The 21,143-nt window shown below is 42.4% G+C and overlaps 1 protein-coding gene across 1 annotated transcript in view; it reads right to left on the reverse strand.

Annotated features, from left to right (window-relative positions):
- Positions 1–21,143, reverse strand: part of LOC142250084 (3',5'-cyclic-AMP phosphodiesterase 4B-like) — a 412,078-nt gene that overhangs the window by 165,362 nt on the left and 225,573 nt on the right. The gene's annotated exons all lie outside the window — the stretch shown is intronic.

Consider the following 21,143-nt stretch of genomic DNA (forward strand, 5'->3'; position numbering starts at 1 on the left):
AAGGCGTCCATAAATAATGGAATGTCTAGGTTGTTTTTTACCTTCCATAAAAGAGAGCCACAAGCATGCCACTTCTAAACTAAATGACTTCTTATGGAGTGCAAAACAATAGTGAGGGCAATCAAATTTATCAAAGTCTATTCCAGTACACAATTAGTCATTTTCCCTGCTCTTCTCTTCTGCCACTCAACCTTGAGGCTTCGGGATTAGACCAGAGGAAGAGGCTAACCACTTCACACATAACGAGATCGTGAACGAGATCGTTGCTACGTCACAGTTTCTGTGACGCAACAACGACTTCACTAGCGATCTCGTCGTGTTTGACATGTACCAACGATCCACCCCCTGCTGTGAAAACGTTGGACGATGCTGAACAGCCTGGGCCATTTTTGGCTCGCTGGAGTCCTGCTGGGCAGGATGGACCTGTATGTTTGACACCTAGCTAACGATTTCATTAACGACCTAGATGAGTGGCGTGTAGTTGCGTCCCCGTTGTGTGACAGGGTCCCGACGATTTACAAGATCGCATGCTCGTTCCTAAAGTCGGTGTGTGTGACACCTCACATACGATTTCACCAACGACTCAGGAACGATCCAGAAACTGTGACATAGTAGCGATCTTGTTCACGATCTCGTTATGTGTGACTGGACCTTAATGCTTCCAGTACTTCACTTTTGTAGCAAAGTCCTAGCAAAGAGAAAAAAGGGCATTTTTCTACAGTCACCACTAGGGATAGGTCACTGAATACAAATTTATACATAGAAGACACCAAATTCATCTACAGTGAGCTCCACCTAAGGACAGCTATAGACAAGATTTTAGAATTTCAAGGCGTATTTAACTATATTCTGATTTGCTCAGGCTCCAACCTCTGTGACCGCTATCAATCCCGAGCAATGGTTGATCATACACACTGCCACTCCATTTATTTTTATGGGAGTACCAAAGACCAGCAGAGAGCAGCACTCAGAATCTTTGTTGGTCACATTAAAATGAATGGAGTAGCAGTGTGCATGATGCAACCACCAGGGACGGAACGATCGTGGTCACAGGGATTTCAACTGTGACTGGGCCTGGAGAGTGCAGGGACCCGCCAGCCCCAGCCCCTGTTTCAGCTGGATGTGCGGCTGAGGCATCGGTTCCCTGTACTGCAATACACGTTGCCGGCCAAACAGAAGCCGGCAGCTTTCATCTGTTAAGCCTGTGTTACACCATACGATCCAGCATACGATATCGTATGCGATCGTACCCGGCCCCATCGTATGTGCAGCACGTTCAATTTGTTGAACGTGTCGCACAAACGAATAACCCCCCGTCACACGTACTTACCCGTCCATACGACCTCAATGTGGGCGGCGAACATCCACTTCCTGGAGTGGGAGGGACGTTCGGCATCACATCGACGTCACGCGGCAGCTGGCCAATAGAAGCGGAGGGGCGGAGATGAGCGGGATGTAAACATCCCGCCCACCTCCTTCCTTCCGCATTGCCGGCGGGAGCCGCATGACGTAGGTAAGCTGTGTTCATCGTTCCCGGGGTGTCACACACTGTGATGTGTGCTACCCCGGGTACGATGAACAACCTGACGTTCAATTTTTAGGAATTGAACGACGTGCATGTGATGAACGTTTTACCATTCAATCGCAATCACACGTAGCTGTTACATGCTACAATGTAACTTACGATGCTGGATGTGCGTCACTTACGACGTGACCCCGCCGACACATCGTAAGATATATTGTAGCGTGTAAAGCGCCCTTTACTCACAGAAAATGGCAGAAGATGTAAACTGCCCAGGCCAAAAAAAACTAAAGCACTACAAAGATGCAGCAGGACCTCCAATAAATGGAGGCATCACAGGTGCAAGAGGACCAAATCACTCTACTATTTCCAATATACATATATATTAGTATAGGGACCCACAAGAATGAGGATTCGTGACGTGGATTGTGGGCTACCGTATTATGGCCATATCAACCAATACCTCATATTTATATATTCTTTTGCACAGAACATTTTATAGAGGATGCAGCAAGGCCTCTTTTTGTTAGGCCTTGCATACTATAGTCACTGTCCCTGTATGGTGCACATATGTAGTACTGGCGCAGCCCGCTGGCATCTAATAAGATGGGTGTAACTAATAGGCTGCTTACCAGATACTGTGAATCTGCATGTGTGAACGGTGCCCTATGCAAGCCACAAGTGTGCAATTTTACCATCAAGCAATTGCTCCCCTCTATCATTGGAAACGGTAGAGTGATTTGCTCCTCTTGCACCTGTGATGCCTCCATTTATTGGGGGTCTGGCTGCATCCTGGTAGTGCATTCGTTTTTTGGCCTGGGCAGTTTACATCTTCTACCATTTTTCTGTGAGTAATTACCTATTTATTGGAGAATTTAATTCCTCTTTTTGTTGTTGCAGCTTTCATCTGTGTCCCAGTGTCTGAGAGTGGTGCATGGCAATGACGTGATGCGTTGCAATAGCACCGACACTGATGAAAGCTGCTGGCCACTATGCGCTGGATACGCAGGAAGACACTGTGCGACGTGGGTGCAAGGAACGGTGAGTGCAATGTTGTTATTTTTTGCATTAGACAGAACGGATATTTATATTGTAAATTTTGTAAATGTGTCACTTATACACAGTGGCGTAACTAGAGTGCGATGGGCCCCGGTGCGAAAGTTGGACCTGGGCCCCCCTCCGGACGTTGGTCAGATGAATGGGCACCTGTAGCGTTCTAAATCCTATAAAGGCATATTAATTGCCCCTTCCCCCCCTTCATTATGCAGTAATGTTCCCAATCCTGGTACATATGTCCCCCATACTGGTATATATGTCCCCATCCTGGTATACATGTTCCCCATCCTGGTATACATGGTATATAATGTCCCCATGCTGGTATATATTTATCCAATCCTGGGCCGATCCTAGTAAAAATGTTGCACATCCTGGGCCCATCCTAATATGTCTCCCATCCTGATATATAGTATATGTTCCTCATCCTGGTATATATGTCCCCCATCCTGGTATATATGGTCTGGGACTGTCTCTAATGAATAATTAAAAAAATATAAATAATTTAAAAAAAATTCTACTCATCTTGCCTCTGCTCCCACATCACCAAGTGTCCTCTGTAGCGAGTGCGGAGTGGCCTGCAGCTGACATCAGAGTGCATGCTATAGAGCATGACCATACTACCATGCGCTGCCCCCAGTTATGGTATGAACGTCAGCTGCCAGCCACTGTGTGCCCTGTACCTTTGGGCCTGGTAACAATCTCTACGTTTGTGATTGTTACTCCCCTACCTGCTTTCCTCACTCCATCCACCAACTATTGATTGCTGAAGTCAGCTCACGTATTGTGAAGATAAAGCACCCTCCCAGGACATACTGCATCAAATCTACTTCAGGCTATGTGCCCACTTTGCGTTTTTATGTGCAGAAAATCTGCACATAAAAACGCATGTTTGGAACGAAAAAAAGCAACTGAAAAAAACCGAGCATTTTTTATTGTGTGTTTTTTCACCTACCTCTTTTTGAGCGTTTTTTAGTCATGGCGATCATAGGGGTTCAAGCGCTGTACCCCCGCGGTCGCCAGGTCCTGGCTCTCGCTGCCAGGAGGAGTACCCGCGCCGCTCTCGGCAGTTGAACCCTCTAAATGCTGCAATCAATGCAATTGCTGCATTCAGAAGGCAGGGAGAGGCATTGCTTACCCTCCCTGGCGATCAGGTCCCTGTAGTGCAATCACAGGGACCCGATCACTGCCATGGCAACCCTGGGTCATCACCCTGATGACCCCGGTTTACTGAGGCATGGATCGCCCCCCAAACCAGGGCACCTACGTCACCAGAGTTCCCTGCAACAAGGTCCCGTGGTAAAGACCACAAGGCCTAGATGCAGGAAACCCTGGTGACATCACAAGGTGAACTGAGTTCATGTCGGTGGCTCTGCAGGACACCCCGGTGATCCGTAGGCATGAACTCGATTCACCTTGTGATATCACCGGACTTCCCAGAAGCAATGTCCTGCAGTAAAGACTGAGATGAGGAAATGGCTGCAGGGAGCCCCAGTGACGTCAACACACGCAAATTCAATGTGGGAAATACACATGCGTTTTTTCCTGCATTTTTCACTGACTCCATTGAAGTCAATTGGTGAAAAAGCAGGAAAAATACAGAAACAACTGACACGCTGCTTCTATTTTTCAGCAACAAAAACTGCAAGAAACAGCATGGGCACAGCAAGTCAGGATTCTCAGACTTTGCTGAGATCATTTTTCCTTGCTTTTATCAATTAAAAAAAGCAAGGAAAAACGCATGAAAAAAGCGACGTGTGCACAAGGTCTTCTGTGTATGTAGCTGAGCAGTGCACAGTAATTTAGCTGGATTTAGATACAGGACATGGCTGTGCTGCTTTCATCAAACTGCTGCAAACACTTCCCCACTGCTCACAGTGTGACTGATTCTGTGGGCTGGCCCCCATCACCTGATCAGCCTCATCCCACCACCACCAAATCTCAAAGTGTCCAAAGCAGCACCTGAACGGTTTACAGTAAGATAACAGAATGTAAAGAAGGTCAGATGTACTTTCCTGCCATATATACAGCTCACCCCTCTCCACATGGTCGCACATCAGTACATAAACGATCAGACGCTGTCGGTGACTGCTCAGAGCGATGGAAGGGAGGCAGAGTATATATTATACTGCCATGCCTGAGCTGCTGGGACTGAGAAGTACGGAGTGCTGCCTCACAAACATGCCGGTCACACTGCACTGCTGCCCTCACCTGATATGTCTCCTGCAGAGGCCGGCACCACAGTGTAATCACATGCAGAGACTGGAGGGGGCAGAGCTCACGCTGCCCGGCCGCTTCTACTGAAAATGCACGAACAGCGCAGCTCCTCTCACTGACAGGAGCTGCTGCTGATCTGCAGCGCGGGCCCCTAACCTGCGGGCCCGGTCGCAATCGCGACCCCTGCGACCGCGGTAGTTACGCCCCTGCTTATACACTATTTTGTTGTTCTTTCAGCGACTAGTGAGCAAGGCTTAATAAAAGGCCGAAACATTTGTTCGGTCGCAAGACTCACAATAAAAACACATTTTTGATTGCAGCTTCTTGAGAGTGCAGTGATTTATATTGTTATTTATACATAACAGAGACATATTTACCAAGATGGGGACAGTATATACCAGGAGGGGGACAGTATATACCAGGAGGGGCCCAGAAGAGGGACAGTATACACCAGGAGAGGAACAGTAGATTCCAGGAGGGAGACAATATATACCAGAAGGGGGGACAGTATATACCAGGAGGGGGCCCAGGATGGTGACATATATACTAGCATGGTAGTATATATATATATATATATATATATAGATATATATATAGATATATATACCAGGATGGGGACATTTTTACCAGGATGAGGTTATATATACACCAGGATGTGGGCTAGAATGGGGAACATATATACTAGGATGGGGGACATATATATCAGGATGGGGGGCATATAGACTAGGATAGGGGATATATTTATGAGGAAGGAGCTCAGGATGAGGAACATTAGAACAGGTTGGCATTACTAGATAATTAGGGGGGCAACATGTATGTCTTTATAGGATTTAGCGTGCTAAATGTATAAATACATATACATACATCTGACCAACATAAAGGGGGGGCCAAGTCCAAATTTTACACCAAGGCCTATCAAACTCTACTTACGTCACTGGCAACCACTGCTAAATTCACATCTTGTTTCTGGGATCAGTGAGGGTCCCAATGTTTGAGAACTCATCCCCTATCCAATGGAGAATTTTGAAAAATGTTGAAAATGTAGGCATTCACTTTAAGGAAAAAAGTGTTAGCATGATATTTACATGATAATCTTAAGAATCTTTAGCCAGAATATGATATAGTTCAGTTTTATTTGCTAGTGGATTTTTTTTACCTTTTTACTATTTTAGGCCCGCAACACACTTCCGTCCCTCCGGTACGTGTTTGGTACGTTTTTGCACGTACCGGAGACACGGAGACACGTTGACCAATGTTACCCTATGGGTGATGGCACACACGCGTAAAATCACAGGGAACATATGTCCATGTGGTAAATACGTGTGTGCGTTTTCAACACGCAAGCACGGACCCGCTAAAGTCTATGGGTCCGTGCCTGCACGGACGGCACACGTAGCATATCCGTGTTCAGCACATAATGTCCGTGTGCGTTTTTAATCCAAACATCAGCAACACTTGTTTCCAATCTATCAGGTCAATTGTCAAATGTCCTGATGTTTCAATTGGTGATGCACAAGGCCAAGGATATTGTCAAAGGACGTTATGGTTATATGGCAGTAGGCTTGAAATTTAGGTGGAAATTTGCGCATTTCTCCATAAAGAATATTAAAATGGCCATGCGTCTTCCTTAGCTTGACAAGGGGGTGGATCCACATCCTTTTTTCAACAGGTGGTTCATATTCAAGCATGTGTCTCCTAACCCCAAATCTCCTAGATATCAACCATAGCAAATACATGGTTGCTTCATTGGAGAGAGACATTTGGAGTCAGTCTAATGAGTGGAAGAGCCTAAAAACAATGATTTGAAATGTTTTTAAACCTTATCCACCGATGAGGGACGGAAATTGACCAATTAACAACACCAGGATCTCATGATGAAGGATTAACAACGTTATTTGGGTAAGAATGCGGACCTCTAAAAAGGGACGGCACACGGATTGCATACGTACGTATTTTATGCCAATACGGACATTCCACACGTACACACGGAGAGCATACGCCATCACACGGATGTCATACGTACGGGAGAAACGCCCCTAAAAAATGGAACACGGACCCAAAAAACGAAACGTGAGACACGTACGTTTTTTTATGTGGAAGTGTGTTTTTGGCCTTAGGATGGACATGCTATAAGAATTTACTCAATTACTCTATTTAAAATGTATAGACAACCCAAAAATAAATCCATACTATGACATAACGTTACATCTAGTACTTTAGAGACCTCTGTTCCCTGTAATTTCCAGACGCTTTTTGCAGTACAATGAAGCAGTCAAAGCTCATGGCTCCTCAGACCAGTACAAATGACCTGACCTTTAGTGTGCAAGCCTTTGTGGGAATTGCTGTCATCAGAGGGATTCGGATATGTACTGTGTGTCTTACTGGAGTCCTGCTGATACTCAGGACTTTGTAATTCACATTTCAAGGCTTTGTACTTTACTGACATTCTTCACCTTATTATGTCCAGACAGATAATCAACCACATGAAAGGCCGAAAAGTGAACTCCTATGACTGGAGATGGTTTATTGGGAGAGAAAATGGATAAAACGTCTCCCATGCATGGCTCTGGCAGCCTTTCTTTGTATTAAAAACTATTACTGATCACTGAGGCATGAGGCACAATTTACCCAGATTTTCAATTTCTTGTCAAGTTACTGCATCAGGATGCTCAACCCATAATAATCCATCTTTAATCAGAACCAACTCGTGCCATGAAAAAAACATGTTTTCTGTTGTATAGCAGTATTATTTGTGAGCTTTGTTTATAAATATTATTAGGCATTGCATTGCAGTATTATTTGAGCAGTGAATGGCAGTATTGTTTGGGCTATACAGTGGAACCTTGGTGTAAGAATAACTTGGTTTGAGGGCGTTTTGCAAAACAAGCAAAGCTTTTTAAAAATCTGTAACTTGGTTTAAGAGCAATGCTTTGCAATAAGAGCAAATTCCCACCGTGCACACTTCCGGTTCCGTCCTTCCACCGCGCTCTGACCCGCTCTGGAGGTAAATTTCTATACATATGTACTGTTTACTGTATTCAGTATACCATTGCACAGTACAGTATATACTATATAGTATTTCTATCAATTTGCATTTGTAAACACAGTATTGTACTCTTCGGCTAACCAGTACACATTGCTTGCACTGTATCTCTCGCACACTAACAATTCTATTGGAAGCTAAAGTGCAGTTTAATCTGTTTTATATGTTTTTTTTACTGTACAGTATTTTGTATTAGTGTACTGTAATAATTTTATGAATACACTACATTATTTTGTATTACTGTAATAAGTTTGTATAAATACTGTAAAGATTTTTGGGTTGTGGAACGAATTGTCTGCGTGTCAGTTTATTTCCTATGGGAAAATTTGCTTTGATACAAGAGTAACTTGGTTTAAGAGCAAACACCCAGAATCAATTATGCTCGTAATCCAAGGTTCCACTGTACTTGGAAGTATGTGCAATTGTATGGAAGTATTATTTTGCACTGATTGATATTTTCCTCTGGAAAAATTAGGCTGCGTGCCCTAGATCAGGGTTCACAGCGTTTTGGATGCAGCGTGTTTTAGCTGCATCCAAAACACTGCATTGTACAGTACAAGCACAGTGGATGGGATTTCTAGAAATCCCATGCCCACGGTGCATGTACTGCCTGCAGCATAAAATGACCTACGGTGCAGCTTTCCAAGCCGCATGTCAATTCTTTGCTGCAGAGCTGCAAGCGTTCTCTGTAGGGAGAACAGAGACCGCAGCGGCCCAAAACCTGATCATGAGCACGTTCACCTGCGGTCTCCTGCGGAGAGCACTCGCGCCCCGTAGGTTGGGACCCGCCATGTCCCGGACGCCGCAGGTCCTGATCGTGTGCACATACCCTTAGATGGCATTGTATGGATTTTGTTTGGCAGTATTATTTAGACAATGGATGTCGGTATTGTGTGCACTTTGTTTGCCGGTACTATTTGGAATTATACGCCAATATATATGAGCAGTACATTCTAGTATTAAGTGAAATGGTGGTGTTGTGTAAACTTTGTTTAGTAGTATTATTTGGCATCATATAGCAGTATCTTTTGGGCTCTGAATGGCAGCATAGTGTGGACCTTGTTTGCAAGTACTATTGGGCATTATATGTCAGTATTATTGGAAGTACTATTGGGCATTATATGTCAGTATTATTGCGGCAGGAAATGTCACTATTATGTAAAACGGTGATATTGTGTAGGTTTTGTTTGAAAGTATTATGTAGCATCGTATGGCAGTATTTGAGCATTACATGGGAAAATTATATGGGTTTTGCATGAAAATGTTTTTATTGCCCTTGTAAAGCTGCATTATTTAGTTGTGAATGCCAATATTGTGTCAGCTTTGTTCGGTGAGAGAATGGTATTGTTTGAAAGTATTATCACTCAGCATAGTATGGCAGTAAGAAAATTCATATATGGAAATTTGTGCAAAATGTGCTTATTATATATAGTTTATTATGTGGGATTTGTTTATAATTATTATTTGTAAATGAATGGCAGTATTGTTTAGACTTTGTATAGACGTATTATTTGGGCACTGAACGGTAGGATTTTATGAGCTTTGTTTGGCAGTGTTATTTCCCAATGAAAGGCGGTATTATTTGGTAGTGAATGCTAGTATTGTGACGGCTTTGTTTGGCAGCATTATTTGCACTGCATGGAAGTGAGCAGAATCCATAGAAATTAAGGTAAAATGTGGAAATGTTTTACTTTTGCTATAAAACAGTCCACATGTAGACAGATATTTGGACTACAGAACAGGCAATGGATTAGTTAACAGTGCCAATGTTGCAGGGAGTGCGCAGAGATAAAAGCTTTAAACTTCTCCTGATAGTTTGTCATCCTATATCCCTCTGCGAGGTTATCATTTGCCTCCCGAGTATCTGAAGGGGAGGGTGCCAGAAATAGCAGTGGAAATTGGGTCAGCAACAACCCACATTTGGCACAATTCTAACTATGTTAAAATGTCATATTACTGTATGAAGCAGCATATGGATCCTGGGGACTGCGATCAATACCAGCTCTTATGTTTGTTTAAACTCTTCTATATCAGCAGAAAAACACTATCTGGCTTCATTGTCTTATTATCTAGAAGCTTTTACCCAGTATCACTGTGAAACACTGCCAATTATGTATATTTGTCATTCCTGCCTTCTGCACAGTACAGTAATAGATAGCATAATTTACAGATATAGCCCCTTTTATAGGAAATCTTTAACAATACTGCGCCTATTCTACTATTCTATACTAAAAGTAATTCCAGTCACAACTGATATTACCATCCATGGTGCAGTAATCACTCCTGACTTTTGGAAACATTTTTATTAAACGTTTGTTTAATTTATTTTTATGTTTATTCAGAAAATCACTCGCATCATGTCTCACAGAGCAGAACATATTTCATCTTATCTACAGTGGTAGGAACTTTACTATCTTGTGTACAACTCAGGAGAATATCTCTAGGAAACACTATCATAACTGCAACTGCTATAGGCAACAGCGTAACAAGAAAAATACTGCACTATTTTCAAGAATATAACTACTATAATACTGCCTCTATGTACAAGAATATAACTACTATAATACTGCTCCTATGTACAAGAATATAACTACTATAATACTGCCCCTATGTACAAGAATATAACTGCTATAATACTGCCCCCTATATACAAGAATATAACTACTATAATACTACTCCTATGTACAAGAATATAACTACTATAATACTGCCGCTATGTACAAGAATATAACTACTATAATACTGCCCCTATGTACAAGAATATAACTACTATAATACTGCCCTCTATGTACAAGAATATAACCACTATAATACTACTCCTATGTACAAGAATATAACTACTATAATACTGCCCCTATATACAAGAATATAACTACTATAATACTGCCCCCTATGTACAAGAATATAACTGCTATAATACTGCCCCTATGTACAGGAATATAACTGCTATAATACTGCCCCTATGTACAGGAATATAACTACTATAATACTGCCCGCTGTATACAAGAATATAACTACTGTAATACTGGCCCCTATATACAAGAATATCACTACTATAATACTGGCCCCTATATACAAGAACATAACTACTATAATACTGGCCCCTATATACAAGACTATAACTACTATAATACTGCCCTTTATGTACAAGAATATAACTACTATAATACTACTCCTATGTACAAGAATATAACTACTATAATACTGCCCCCTATGTACAAGAATATAACTGCTATAATACTGCCCCTATGTACAGGAATATAACTGCTATAATACTGCCCCTATGTACAGGAATATAACTACTATAATACTGCCCGCTGTATACAAGAATATAACTACTGTAATACTGGCCCATATACAAGAATATCACTACTATAATACTGGCCCCTATATACAAGCACATAACTACTATAATACTGGCCCCTATGTACAAGAATATAACTACTATAATACTGGCCCCTATATACAAGAATATAATTACTATAATAATGCCCTTTATGTACAAGAATATAACTACTATAATACTGCTCCTATGTACAAGAATATAACTACTATAATACTACCCCTATGTACAAGAATATACCTACTATAATACTGCCCCTATGTTCAAGAATATAACTACTATAATACTGCCCCTATGTACAAGAATATAACTACTATAATACTGCCCCTATATACAAGAATATAACTACTATAATACTGCTCCTATGTACAAGAATAGAATATAACTACTATAATACTGCTCCTATGTACAAGAATATAACTACCATAATATTGCCCCCTATGTAAAAAAATATAACTACTATAATACTGGCCCCTATATACAAGAATATAACTACTATAAAACTGCCCTTTATGTACAAGAATATAACTACTATAATACTGCCCCCTATGTACAAGAATATAACTACTATAATACTGCCCCTATGTTCAAGAACATAACTGCTATAATACTGCCCCCTATGTCCAAGAATATAACTTCTATAATACTGGCCCCTAAAAACAAGAATATAACTACTATAATACTGCCAGCTCTGTACTAATATGAGGTGGGATCCACATCTATATGGCATATGCTGTGGACAATACAATGTGTTCCTTCAAACTGACAGACGCAAGTGCTAACCCTATTATGGGGCTTCTCTCAGCAGTAAGTAGCTTTTGGTCAGCTCAACATTGTGCTCCAAGTGTGTGGCATAGTAAACATTTTGAACCCAGTATAAATTGTAATTTTCCCTGTAAATGCATATATTTCTAAGCAAGCCAGGTCAGCTGCTTTTAGCTGATAACAGGCTGGGCGCGGGTGGCTGACAAATAAACATTGATTGTATTCTATCCCTTATGTGGGCTACAATTTGCTGTGAAGTTACTTTCTAGAGCAAAAGCAATCAGTTCTCATTGCAAGGAACCTTCTTCTGAAATGAGTCATACTTATTATACAGCAGACGCAGCAGATTTTTACAAAGAGCGTCAGCTTCGTGTATCTTTCAGGTTTCACGCACCCGATCATCCCAATGTAGCTCTTTCGTTAAGAGAGCTTGCACATGCACAGACTTTTATTGGATATAGTTCTCAGCCTGGAGTTCGCCTTGGCCGTGTAGAAACCATATGACAAGTTGAACTTGCTGGACCTTTGTCTTTTCGCAACCCTAGTAACTATGTAACCACGCAACCAGATTGCTCAGAAAGTCACCTCCAGCCCCTAATTGCCAGTGAGGCAGACAAGTACATTCAATTCTTTCCATTAGAATGACATTCGGCCATAGCGTTGGAAACCGTTGGATCAGCACAGCTCCTATTTTTAAAGAGTTGCAGGGAGGCGGCTCTATGAAGATTTGCACAAAGTGGTTATTTCTAGGAAATGTTGGGCATTTTCTACTGGAATTGGAATATTCTCTAGTGTAAACAATCCCTAGGTATTAAAGAGACTTACTAATAACAAGCTGATCACAATGGGTGATTGTTGACCCTCACTGTGGCCCTCTGGTCTTGGGGGAACACAAAAAAGTTTACTGGAGACCATTCTTCCTCTTGGATGGAAGGAGAGCTCCGCTGGGTTCTAAAGGGGAAGAGATGAAAATCCAGCAGGAAAGCTACCTAGTACAATGAATACTGACAGCAGGAACAATGGAACATTTTGCGCAGCTAAATGCTGTGACCGTCTATTGCCATAAACCACATGACTGTCTGTCACGTGTGACAACTAACCCCTATAGTAACTCAGAATTTTGCTGTCTAAAGACTTCTAAGGTCTCCACTGTAGCCTATAGAAGACTATGCAAAGTTAAACATGAGCAGTAACAAAGTTATTATGCACACTTTCTACTGTGATAGAGAAACCAATAGAAGTTTATGAGGATCTGACCAGAAGCAGGATGGTATTCTGCCTATGAAAGCCCATCCTGAATTTTTCCAAGGGGGTGTACGGCATAAATGTCACAAAATTCATATTTCAAATTGAAGCAAATTACAAAGTAGCTTTACATTTTCTGAAGTAGTTTTAAGACTATTCTAGTCAATGTAAAAACACTTTTCAACCTTTTGATATTTTTTAGGGAACTTGTCTGTGTAAGGCCGGGTAAACATATCCGGCTTTTCGCCGGTTTCACGTCAGTACAGTGTATACAGTACACTGGCAGCGCAGCAAGCGCAGGTCACATGCTGTCATGTGATCGGAGCATGTGAACCGGAAGTTGCGGCTCTGCCACCATGCTGTATTATACTGTACTGGCGTGCGCCGCATCCGTCAAACCGGTGAAAAGCCGGATATGTGTACCTGGCCTAATCTTTTCATTGCTTTTATCACACAGTGCAAAACTTATAGAAACTTATTGGCATCTGTGATGAAAAGTGGCAACCTGCTTAGATGGTGCGGGCGTTATTTAATGTTGCGGGTGTTATTGAATGTTGCATATAAGGGGTTAAATGAATAAGATCTGAGTTCTCTCACATCCTGGCTGTTGCAGTAGAGCATTAGCTATATCTTAGCACCCACTGCTAATTGCGCAGCCTCGGCTCCTGAGTCCGCACCATCCCTGCACTGTACATTTATTGTAAGTGGCAGGAAATACTTCCTGACAGCATTGTATATATGCTGTGATTGATGAGAAGTGATCAGCACCATCAGTCCTTTCTACTGTCCAGTGTGCCCAAACCAAATATAAGCGTTATCTGATGTTCATGTTGCATCTTGACATCACTTTGAGCATAACTATTAATTAATCCTGTTTCTCAAATGATTGAGGAGGTTTCATCGTCTCCTGATGTCACTACCTTATCTGTTACCTAAAGTAATTGCCTGGCATTGTGTTGGGAGCGCGGTTATTATACTTGTGGAAAAAAATAATATGTTTACTCTCTCGAAGACATGATACTAAGGTGTCTTCCTTTTCTGCTTTATCTCGGTATGTGGGAAAATAATTGGACCTTCCCACACACCCCCGGGGAATATGCAGAGGGTACGTCAGGAGATATAATCCAGAACTGACATCAAAGTGTCTGAGCCGAATATATATTACGTGTCATATAAATAGATCTTCAGCGCCATGGGCTTGTCAAGGTTTCTAGGACGAAAGATGACAATTGGGTTTTCAAAATCAGTTGTAGCATAACATGTACGTGTGAAGATAGAGATATAAGGTACACATAGTGTAAGTGTTTAGATAGATTTAGATAGATAAGCAAGGAAGGAAGAAAGAAAAAGAATGAAAAAGAAAGACTTATTGGATAGATAATGAGGAAAGAAAAAAAGAAAGAAAGAAAGAAAGATAACAAAAAAGAAAGTCTTATTGGATAGATAATAAGGAAAGAAAGAAAGTAAAAAATAAATAAAGAGAAAGAAAGCTTTATTGGATGGATAATAAGGAAGGAAAGAAAGACAGAAAGAAAGTAAAAAGAAAATAAAAAGAAAGGAAGAGAAAGAAAGCTTTATTGCATAGATAAGACTAGGTTCACATTTCCGTTGTTTTGCATCAGTCACATGCGTTGCTTGAGGCATGTGACTGATGCGTTGTACAACGGATGACAAAGAACAGAATTCATTGTCGGACTCCGTTGTGTGCGGGGGGTGGAGTTCGGGGTGGGTGGAGCCGAGCGGGGCCGTGGCGCTGAGGACGTCAGTGCCGCGGGGACTGCAGGGCTGGGGACAGGTGTGTGTGTGTGTGTGTGTATACATGCGGAGTGCTGGAGGGGGCGGAGCCGAGCGGGGAAGTGTCGGCCTCCCTGCGTATCCAGGGTAAATATCGGCTAACTAAAAGCAAAGCACTTTTTGCTTGGTTACCTGATATTTACACTGGTTACCAGCGTACACCGCTTAGCGCTGGCTCCCTGCACACGTAACCAGTGTAAATATCGGGTAGCTAACCAAAGCGCATTGCTTGCTAACCCGATGTGTATCCTGGTTACGTGTGCATGGAGCCAGAGAGAGCATGCGCAGCGAAATCCTACAGATTGCGCTGCTCAAAAAACGTTACAGGCTGCGTTCCTTCCGCCCCGCAGTCAGTCGATCCACGAATGATCAGTCGGGCAGAGGGTGCAACGCAGCGTCATCAGTCACAATCTGCCGCTCATACAAGTCTAAGGGAACAACAGAATCCGCTAAACGGATTCCGTTGTTTACCAGAGCAGCGGATTGTGACTGATACAATTTAACGGAAGTGTGAACCTAGCCTAATAAGGAAAGAAAGAAAGTTATAATGGATAGATAACGATGAAAGAAAGAAAGTGAAAGAAAGACAAAGAAAGAGGAAAAAAAGATGAAATAGGAGGCTGCATTTAAAAAAATAGAGGAAAATATAATGGACTTTTATTGGTGCATGTGCGACATTATCCATTTTTGTATATAAGTTATAGCTACCTGATGTATGCCATGGAGGCCTGGCACTTAACATTGTAGAGCTTAATATTGCTTCATTCTCCTCTTTGATAAATATATGGATTGATGGATGGATAGAGTAGAAAATATATATTGCTATATAAGATAAATAGATGATAACTAGCTAGTTTATATTTACCAGATTGAGGGCAGTATCAGTTATATTTAGGGCTCCTGCAGATGACTATATTTTCGTTCCGAGTGTTATCAATCAAAAAATCAGATTGCATTCGGACCAATTTATTCAATGAGGCAGTGCACCTGTCACAGCATGAACAATTTGCGTCCAAGAATCAGCTCGCAATAGGCCATTGATAAAAAAATATCAGACTGCACTCAAATGACTTCCAAGTGCAATCCGATTTTCACGGACTGACCAAATGGAGAAACTTTTTTTTGTCATTCTCCACCTCCGATAAAAACGGATCCCACTTCGATCTAACTCTGATCAGAGTCTGATTAGCATAATTGGACCGTTTTTCTCGGAACAAGAAAATACAGTCTTGTGAACTCTGCTTTAGGCCTCCTTCACACATCTGTGTCTCCGGTACGTGCGACATCTGTTTTCACACGTATCAGAGACACAAACTCACGTAGATCCATTAAAACCATTAAAATCAATGGGCTTGGTCACACATCCATGTTTGAACTCGGACCATGTGTACCTGTGAAGCAAACACGTGTCTGTGTGCACCACACAGCGACATGTCCGTTTTCTGCCAGCAGCACGGGTGTCACATGGACAGCACATTTATGTGATCCATGTGACATCAGTGTGACACGTACCGGAGAAAACACAGGTCACATAAAAATAATTTTTATACTTGCCTGTTTACGGCGCTGCTGTCTCTGCAATCGCAGTACGGGAGACAACAGCGTTGGGGACAGGTAAGTATACAATCTGGATGTCACACGGATAGCACAGGGACCGCACACAGAGCACACATATATGCACCTTCACGACGGACTGTGCAAAACGATCATATTTTGCAGGGATGTGTGAACTCAGCCTTAGGGGTACTTTGCACGCTGCGACATCGCTAGCCGATGGTAGCGATGCCGAGCGCGATAGTACCCGCCCCCGTCGCACATGCGATATCTTGTGATAGCTGCCGTAGCGAACATTATCGCTATGGCAGCTTCACATGCACTCACCTGCCCTGCGACGTCGCTCTGGCCGGCGACCCGCCTCCTTCCTACGGGGGCGGGTCGTGCGGCGTCAGAGCGACGTAAGTAAGAAATATGTCCTCTTTTAGAAGATATGAGATTTTCAATGCGTTCTGGCATTGATTCTACCAAGTTGTTGCATAAATTCTTCAATTCTCCATCATGGAACCACACTTGTATGGCGCTGTTTGTCATGCGTTCTTTGGTTGTACAGTCCATTTTTCCAAGACGTCTCTTCACAATGCTCCACAAATTTTCTATAGGATTTAAGTATGGTGAATTGCCAGGCCAATCCAGTACTTTTACTTTATTGTCTTCCAGGAATTTCTTCACACACTTGGAATTGTGGCATGGAGCCAAATCTTGTTGGAATGTCCCTTAAAATGTAGGCATGAATAGCACGAAAAAAGTTTTAAAACGTCTATGTATTTGGATGAATTCATCATACCATCAACAGTAAATAAGCTCCCTGCACCATCAGCTGTAAAAAAGCACCAAAACATCTGTTTTTGAGGGTGTTTTACAGTTTGTTGAATATGATCAGCTTGCAATGGTTTATTTTTGCTTCTTCTAGCAACACTTGCTCAGTACCCTTGAACAAAAAGATGGGTTTCATCACTGAAAATTACCTTTTTCCACTGGCTAGTTGCCCAAGATTTATATTTTTTTGCCCATGCGAGTCGTTTTGCCTTCATTGGAGATGTCAGAAGTTATTTCTTTACTGCGTTTGTTGCCCTCTGACCAACTTCCAGAAGCCTGCGCTGTACAGTCGAATCGCTAATATCAATACCTGCAGCGAACAAGTCTCTTTGGAGGTCTTTACTTGTTTTTCTTGCATTAATTTTACTATTTCTGATAAGTGTTTTATCAGTTCTTGGTGTCGTTTTCCTTTTTCTTGCACATTTCCCTTTTCGTTTTGGAGAAAATGATCCAGTTTCATTGTGTCTGCGAATTATTCTTGAAACGGTAGATTTTCCAATACCAACGGTGGAAGCGATTTCTCCTACAGTCAGACTTGTATGTTCATTAAGAGTAATAATTCTAGACCTCTTCCGTGGAGTAACATCCATTTTTACAGGCACGAATCACACTGAGAGAAAAACTACACTAAACCACTCGTCACAGAAACCAGCTCTCAACTGAAGCTGAGGGGGCAGCTAGCTGTTATTTTCTGACTAAAATCAGTTAAACCACATTTTGTTACTCACAGTTGTACACTTACACCTGTTCAAAGCAGTTAAAACTGGTTTGAATCACTGACTGGTAACCAACTTACGATTTTACTTAAATGCTTTGTCCCAATTAATTTGTAACTGTCCATACTACACTATGGGGCAGCTGCGATGTCGGTGGGGTCAAATCGAAAGTGATGCACATTCGGCGTCGCAGACGATATCGTAGTGTGTAAATCCTTTATGATACGATTAACTAGCGCAAAAGCGTCGTAATCGTATCATCGGTGTAGTGTCCGATATTTCTATAATGTAGCTTCAGCGACGGTACGATATTTTTCCTCATTCCCCTGCGGCAGCACACATCGCTGTGTGAGAAGCCGCAGGAGCGAGGAACATCTCCTACCTGCGTCACCGCGGCTCACGCCGGCTATGCGGAAGCACGGATGTGGGCGGGATGTTTATGTCCCGCGCATCTCCGCCCCTCCGCTTCTATTGGCCGCCTGCCGTGTGACGTCGCTGTGACGCCGCACGACCGGCCCCCTTAGGAAGGAGGCGGGTCGCCGGCCAGAGCGACGTCGCAGGGCAGGTGAGTGCGTGTGAAGCACAATCACAAGATACCGCTGCTGCAACGGGGGCGGGGACTCGGCATCGCAAGCATCGGCTTGCGATGTCTTAGTGTGCAAAGTACCCCTATGACTGTGGACAAACCACCAAAAAGCTCTTTTCTTGGGAAGGTTGGCATTTTACCAGCTTTGCATAAGACCGATACATCATTCTTTTTCAGCAGTGCTGCAACCTCCTATTGGCTCAGCCTAGAACACGACTGGTACCGGAACTGCAGGAGATAACCCGTGCACTTTCAGATGGCAGAGGGGTAAGGCAGCCTCCACATGGAGAATAATGCACTTGTTCCATAAAGAATAATTGACCACCTATTTTTGTCATTCGAGAAGGTTTGTTCATCTGTTCCGCTATATTAAAGTATCGTATAATTTACTTGAAAATCTGCTGGCAGTGCACTGTGCAATTATCTGGCACACAATGTTTGTGATTTACATTCTGTGCTGATTTTGGGGTATAATTAACATTGTTGATCAGTGAGTTGAAACAAATTGGCCAACACTCATATCCAGCCTGACAGAGAATACAAACATTAGCTGAATATAAATACAGACCTTCTGTTTTTCTGGGAAGAAACCAAAAAGATTTCATGGATTCAAATTCTCTGGCCCAAATTGAAGGAGACATATATGTAGAAGCTAATCAGCCTGACATTTCAGCTTCAGGACCCTTCTAGGTCTGGTTACCAAACAAATCAAAAGTTATGCACATTCTGGGGAAAAAAAAATCTTTAAGAAAAGCTATTTAATATAAACGTAACAAAAAATATTTTGAACCATGATGTTCTTGATGTTTCCTTCTAGAATTGTTTTGACAAACTTTATTTTTAATTTTTTTTTAAAGATGACAAAAAACAAGGTTGATAAAATGTATTGAAAACCTTCACCATGCTGTATTCTCTTTTTTTCTGATGTCTTAGCAAAGGAAGAAAAGAAAAATGTATTCTAGTTATGAGAATAGGTTGAGGGCACCAAGATCTGACGGTTACAGGTAGTTAGCAGAGCGCCAGTGTTACACAGTTTTAAAAGGAAACCACATTTTAATATTTGTTATGTGTCCTCTCCTTCACCTTGTCTATGGGGTACTTTGCACACTACGACATCGTAAGCCGATTGTTGCGATGCTGAGCGCGATAGTCCCCTCCCCCGTCGCACATGCGATATCTTGTGATAGCTGCCATAGCGAACATTATCGCTACGGCAGCTTCACATGCACTCACCTGCCCTGCGACGTCGCTCAGGCCGGCGAACCGCCTCCTTCCTAAGGGGGCGGGTCGTGCGGCGTCACAGCTACGTCACACGGCAGGCGGCCAATAGAAGCAGAGGGGCGGAGATGAACGGCCGTAACATCCCGCCCACCTCAGTCCTTCCGCATTGCAGCCGGGAGGCAGGTAAGGAGATGTTCCTCGCTCCTGCGGCTTCATACACAGCGATGTGTGCGGCCGCAGGAACGAGGAACAACATTGTACCTGTCGCTGCAGCGACATTATGGAAATGCCCGACACTACACAGATCAAACAATTTCGACACTTTTGCGCTCATTAATCGTAGTAAAAAGGATTCACATACTCCGATGTCGACAACGACGCCGGATGTGCGTCACTTTCGATTTGATCCCACCGACATCGCAGCTGTGATGTTGTAGTGTGCAAAGTACCCCTATGTAACCACTGAGAAGATATCAATTTCATTGGGGTTCAAATTGAGTAAAATGTATTAATAAATGTAGCCTAGGTTCATAAATTATTAATTTTCTTCAGTAAACCACTATATTTATAGTCTGCCGTGCTGTCAGCTGCTGTCTGTATGGTTATTCTTATTAAAATTTGTATCAAAATTTTTACCATGAAAAAGTTACTGACGATCTGAACTCACTTGTAAGGATAGTGTAGAAAGATTAGAATCATGAATTACATCTTCTATTATACTCCAGAGCTGTACTCACTATTCTGCTGGTGCAGTCACTGTGTACATATATTACTTATCCTGTACTAATCCTGAGCTACCTGCTGTATTATACTCTAGAGCTGCACTCACTATTCTGCTGGTGCAGTCACTGTGTACATACATTACATTACTTATCCTGCACTGATCCTGAGTTACATCCTGTATTATACTCCAGAGCTGCACTCACTATTCTGCTGGTGCAGTCACTGTGTACATACATTACTTATCCTTTACTGATCCTGAGTTACATCCTGTATGATACGCCAGAGCTGCACTCACTATTCTGCTGGTGCAGTCACTGTGTACATACATTACATTACTGATCCTGTACTGATCCTGAGTTACATCCTGCATTATACACCAGAGCTGCACTCACTATTCTGCTGGTGCAGTCACTGTGTACATACATTATATTACTGATCCTGTGTTACATCCTGTATTGTATTCCAGAGCTGCACTCACGATTCTGCTGGCGCAGTCACTGTGTACAAACATTACTGATCCTGAGTTACATCCTGTATTATAC

The sequence above is a fragment of the Anomaloglossus baeobatrachus genome, chromosome 8 (assembly GCF_048569485.1).
Source record: "Anomaloglossus baeobatrachus isolate aAnoBae1 chromosome 8, aAnoBae1.hap1, whole genome shotgun sequence".
Taxonomy (NCBI): domain Eukaryota; kingdom Metazoa; phylum Chordata; class Amphibia; order Anura; family Aromobatidae; genus Anomaloglossus; species Anomaloglossus baeobatrachus.